Raw genomic sequence first — 5603 nt, forward strand, 5'->3', positions numbered from 1 at the left:
TGGCTCTCTGGAAAGGACAGACTCACCTTGCTCATTTTGAAGAATGTCTGCCAGGTACCCTGGTCTGTCACCACTTCTTTTTACTAAAAATGGAGTTCCACGTCCCCCGTCCTAAACTCTAACTCAATGCTCATCTCAGACAACTGTACATGTGCTTTTCCTTGATATTGTACTTCAGTGAGCAGGGTGCCTTATATGTCCTTTCTATGTCACCCTACAGAACCGGAAAGTGGCCTCTCTCCAAGGGTTGATATCTAATAAAATTGTTATTTGTACACTTTATCGAAGACGTTGCTAAGTGAAGCTGGGCTTTGGCGCTTTTTAATGTGAGTTTCTGGTGGGGGCAAATGTGACGGGTGTCATTGCCTTGTGTCCTCTTGTGGCACAACGGTGCAAGGGTGACAAAGGAAATGGCACCTCAGTGTTGTTGTGATATAGCTGTGACCTCCCGGGCCCCTTGAAGGGGTGTCAGGACCCTCACATGTCAGGGACGGCATTTGAGAGACACACCCAGAGGTCACTTCACTTGAACGCTTGTGGTGATGGGCCTCACCTCCCAACCCACGGACAAGTGGCCATTCACTGGTCCAGCTTAGCTATGGGGCCAGGTGCCTGGGACTCTTCTATTCCATGGGACTCACTGAGCACCTGCTGTATGCAGACATGGGCTCTCTGTGAGCACCTGCTGTATGCAGACATGAGCTGCTCTGTGAGCACCTGCTGTGTGCAGACATGGGCTGCTCTGTGAGCACTTGCTGTGTGCAGACATGGGCTCTCTGTGAGCACCTGCTGTGTGCAGACATGGGCTCTCTGTGAGCACCTGCTGTGTGCAGACATGGGCTGCTCTGTGAGCACCTGCTGTGTGCAGACATGGGCTCTCTGTGAGCACCTGCTGTATGCAGACATGGGCTCTCTGTGAGCACCTGCTGTATGCAGACATGGGCTCTCTGTGAGCACCTGCTGTATGCAGACATGAGCTGCTCTGTGAGCACCTGCTGTGTGCAGACATGGGCTCTCTGTGAGCACCTGCTGTGTGCAGACATGGGCTGCTCTGTGAGCACCTGCTGTGTGCAGACATGGGCTGCTCTGTGAGCACCTGCTGTGTGCAGACATGGGCTCTCTGTGAGCACCTGCTGTGTGCAGACATGGGCTCTCTGTGAGCACCTGCTGTGTGCAGACATGGGCTGCTCTGTGAGCACCTGCTGTGTGCAGACATGGGCTCTCTGTGAGCACCTGCTGTATGCAGACATGGGCTGCTCAAGTCAAACACAGCCTCTGCCTCAGGGGCATCCAACCTGACCAAGGGGCCAGGCATCTGCCAAGGACTCACCAGGTCAACACCAGGAAGAAGGGGAGTCATGAGCTTCCCAGGGAGGGAAGACTCTGAGGGGGCCCAGAAGAGGGTGGTCTGGGCTGGGGCTGGATGGGTGACAGGGAGAGTTCACTGGGCTGGTGGGCAGTGGCACTTGTCTTGCTTCCTGCCCCTGGGAAGCCACAGAGAAGCCTGGTCCCTCTGAGCTCTCCCTGGCGCTCTTAGAGGGCCGGGGTGGTGGCAAGGAGCCCTCATGTCCTGGACGACTGTAGCCAGGACGACCCGCCCTTGAGGAAGAGAGCCTCGTGGTGGGAAATGTTCTGGAACACCGTCCCCCTCCTGGCTTGGTCTCCGGATTCCCTCTGGGGAGACCCTGGGCCCGCCCCAGAGCCACAGGCAGGGAAGGCGTCCCTTCAGGGAGAGGCGGGCTGGGGCCCAGGGGAGCAGCTGGGAGGAGGGTCCCCCCACAGGGCCTTGCCTGACCCGGTCAGTGTGTGCAGCCCGGGGAGGGGGGCGTGCCGTCCTGCGGGGTGGTGGGGGTGGGGGGTGCGGTCCTGCCCGGGCACCCAGAGGGGAGCTTCTGAGGGTCGGTGGGTGGTGCCATCCGCTGAGCCGAGCTGCACTGTGCCCAGAACCCCCCGGCCCCTCTCCTGCACAGCTCCAGGTGCGTGTGGCCCAGGATGCGTTAGCGCAGGATTCAGGAGTCAGGCGAGAAGCAGCAGCCGCCTCCTGGGACCTTGGGAAGCTGGGCCCAGGCCAGGTGCTGCGGCCACCCACCTTCACCGCCCTGGTCAGCCAGGACCGCTGTCACCAAGGCACCTCCTCTCCCCTGACCAACAGGGATCCCAGCAGGAACGGTCCTGTCTAAGCGGGGACATCTTGGCTCACCAGACTCCACTCTCCTCCACATTAGCCACTTAATTCTTTTCAGCCTCCCTCTACTGGTTCCGCAGGCCCCTAAAATAACCAAACACCATGTGACACTGGGACAATGGGGAGCGGCTAGGAGCAGTCCCCGCCTCCACCTTGGTGGGCCAGCAGCTCCGGCCAGGGTTCATGTGGGTAGCAAGCCAGGGACAGACCCATGTGGGGGTCGAATGAGCTGAGGAAGCTCCTCCCTTCCCCTGGAGATCTGGAGGCTCGAGAGCGAGCGCAGCCCGCGTACGTCCAGGAGTAGAGCAGCGCTTGTGCCCAGCAGCTGCCCTCCGCGAGCGCAAACCCTTTCCCCACGGCGTTCGCACAGCACCCTCACGCCCACAGGGACACGGGCCTCGCTGCTCAGACCCGCTCTGTAGAGCTCTCCTGGGTTGTGGGGACGCCCAGATGACTCTCGCTGGGGGAAACCATCCCTGCTCTGGTGACCTGGTCCCGGGTGGCCAGCTTGTCCTTCTTCCTGATCGTTATTGGGTAAGTGCCTTTATGCCTTAGTGGAGGAAGCAGGAGTTTAGAGGGGAGACTCACCGGGTGCCTCCCCTTACGGTAGTGTCAAGACCCAGCAGGCCCAAGCCCGTCTCTTCTCCGGGCCACACTGCCCGGTGGCTGGGACCTGTGTCTGCTGCTGTTCCGTTTGTTTTGCGTCTATTCACATGGCTCGGCGACTGCAGCTCACATTTACCTAATTCTGACCTCCTGTTTCCTCACCTCTAGACTGTAAGCCCCAGAGGGCAGCCAGGGCTTCCGTACCATTTAGTGGCTATGCCCATCCATGCTGGGCGCTCAGCCTGGCACTCTGAGCGGGTGACCTAGTTGGTGCGGCATCTGTTTGCCAGTGCAAGGTTCAGGTTTCCTGAGCATCTGTGCAATGGTGTGGGGCAGCCTGGCCAGTGGGCTGCTCTCCTTGTCCTCGGAGGAGGGCTACTTAGCACAGTGTCCACCTGTGCACACGCCTCCGGCCCTCCCGGAGGCAGCCTGTGCAGAAGAGCACCCCTGCTGCCATCAGCGTCGTCAGAGAGCAAGACGATTTTCTCCTGCATAGATGACGGACAGCTCTGAGTCACTGAGGCAGACAGGCTTGGTGGACGTGGGGCTCAGGAGGAGGGTCACCTCCGTACTCAACTTCCTAAGAGCTGGCTGGGAACGGCGGTTTTATTAGTTCTCCTCCTCAAATTCTTGGAGACTTACCCCACGTGCAGCACTGTGAGCTGTTCCCAGGACGATGGAGGACCAGTGAGTTTGTCTAATCAAGGCTTCTTTGCTTCAGGCTTCCACGGCGGGAAAAGTTGTCAGAGAGCTGATTCATTCTCATGCATATTTCACACCAAACCTGCTTTCTATCCAATCATCTGTGTTTCTTAATTGACAAAAATCTGTATGCTAATACTTCTCTTTTTCAGAGTTCCCCCCACCCTCCCTCCAGGGGGGGATAAGGAGAACTGGGCAGAAGAAGTAGCCAATTCAGGAACTTCTAGAGTAAGTGGGCCCCTGAGCAGAGCCTGCGACCAGCGCCCACGACTCGTGAGACACAAGCCACTCTGCAAAACTGGGCAAACCAGCAGCCTCGGCCACGCGGCACCATATGGAGGCCAGCAAGCCACGCTGCTGCTGAGGAGACCCTGCCGCCCAGCCGAGGTGGGCGGACACACAGGTCCGTTTTCTGGGAAGGCGGCAGCAAGCGTTCCTGCCCAAATCACCAGTGCCCTCAGGGTGCGGAGTGGAGAAATGGTCCTCCTAAAGATGGGTGTGTGTGTGAGTGTGTGTGTGTGTGTGTGCACGCAGGCGCCTGTGGTGTGAAGCTGTTTTGCATTGTTACAAAGTTACGGAGACAGGAGCTGCGTTTCAAACAACCAACGTGTTTCAAAGGGGACACATTAAGGAACCAAGAACAACCACAGTTGCCTTGAGCTGGGCTCCTCCTCCTGTAGCCTCAGCCCTGAGCACCTTTCTGTGCCTGGGTCCCAGGAGCAGCTGAGCCGCCTCAGGAAACACCCAGCCAGGGCGGAGGTGGGGGACCTGCTGGGTCATCTGCAAGTGGCAGACAGATGGCTTCGGCTCGGCTGTGAATCCAGGCTGTGCCCTTAGTCGCTGCCCAGGGCTCCTGGATCTGGAAGATTCTTCCGGGAGAGCTAAATGTGGAATGTGCCCCTTTGCTACCAACTCGAGGGTGACCACGTGGATCATCCTGGGAACTTCCATCCATGCCCGGAGGGTGCGTGGATGGGCATGATCCAGGGTCGAGGCCGATGGTGCCTGCAGCCTCCCCAAATTGCCAAGCCTCCACCTGGGTCCTTGGTGCATTGGAATGAGATTCAAAATTTCTTGTTTCCCTCCCTCCTTCCCTCCCTCCCTCCCTCCCTCCTTCCCTCCCTCCCTCCTTCCTTTTTTCCTTCCTTTCCTTTGTTTTATTAAATTATACAAATATTTTAAATGATCCTAAGAGGAGACAATCAGTCTCAGTTGAGAATTCTGCCTCACACCTTCTGGTCCTGCATCATGGCGTAGCTCTGCAGGGGCCACTGTGTCCACACACACACACCTGCTGCCCCTGGCAGAGGCCCCCAGGGTTCCACGACTTGGGTGAGGATGGCCTCCCGTCTGGGCCACTCAGGAATATTATCCTGAGCTCTGTAAAAAGAACAAGGAGAACAAGCGGATTTTGTCCCAAAGCAAGTCGCTGTACCTGCAAATTAACCATGAAAACGGGGACGCCGTCTAGGGCCACAAGCTTTCAGAGGCCAGAGAGGGAGCTCACAGGAGGGCCACCTGCACCGACTCAGAGGGCGCCAGCATCCAGCCTGTCCCGCTCTGCCGTCCAGTCCCGGCCTGCCTGCTCTGCCTTGGCTCTGTGTCTGCTGGACTGTGGAAGTGCTGGCCTCTGGCAGCAGCTCCCTCTACCCGGCAGGCATTTTCTCTCATTGTCTTCTCCTGATGACGTGTCCACTGGCCAGGCTCCTGGAGGCCGTGCGCTCCGCCCCGTGGTCTGTTCCTGAGGGCCCCTGCTCCCTGGGCTTTTCTGCCTGAGTCACTTGGAGAGAAAGTGCTGCTTCCCGAGCAGCTGTACTTGCTATGAGCGTGGCCTTCACTCCCACCACATGTGGCACCACTGTCCCCTACGAGGCCCCTTGGGGACAGTCAGAAGGGCTTACACACTGTGTCCACTGCAGCCCAGATCTGGTCCAGCCAGTGCAGGCCACGGGCCTCCCGACCCTCCGTGTTCGCCTCTTTATGTTCTGAACCGTGGCGGAGTCTGCCTGGCCGGGCTTCTGAGCGCTGGTGCTTGTGGGCAGTTGGCACCGGCCCTGGTCAGCAGAACAGAAGAATCCTCAGGGAAAGTGCAGGACGTGACAGAAAAGGA

General features: G+C 58.4%; 1 long non-coding RNA gene across 1 annotated transcript; it reads right to left on the minus strand.

Annotated features, from left to right (window-relative positions):
• Positions 1-4081: 4081 nt before the first annotated feature.
• Positions 4082-5196, minus strand: LOC144371071 (uncharacterized). The gene is made up of 3 exons (XR_013431231.1): positions 5001-5196; positions 4726-4873; positions 4082-4536 (listed from the first exon to the last, which is right to left on the minus strand). It is a non-coding gene; the product is annotated as an uncharacterized LOC144371071 (long non-coding RNA).
• Positions 5197-5603: the final 407 nt, after the last annotated feature.

This window comes from Ictidomys tridecemlineatus, chromosome 15 (assembly GCF_052094955.1).
Source record: "Ictidomys tridecemlineatus isolate mIctTri1 chromosome 15, mIctTri1.hap1, whole genome shotgun sequence".
Classification (NCBI taxonomy): Eukaryota; Metazoa; Chordata; class Mammalia; order Rodentia; family Sciuridae; genus Ictidomys; species Ictidomys tridecemlineatus.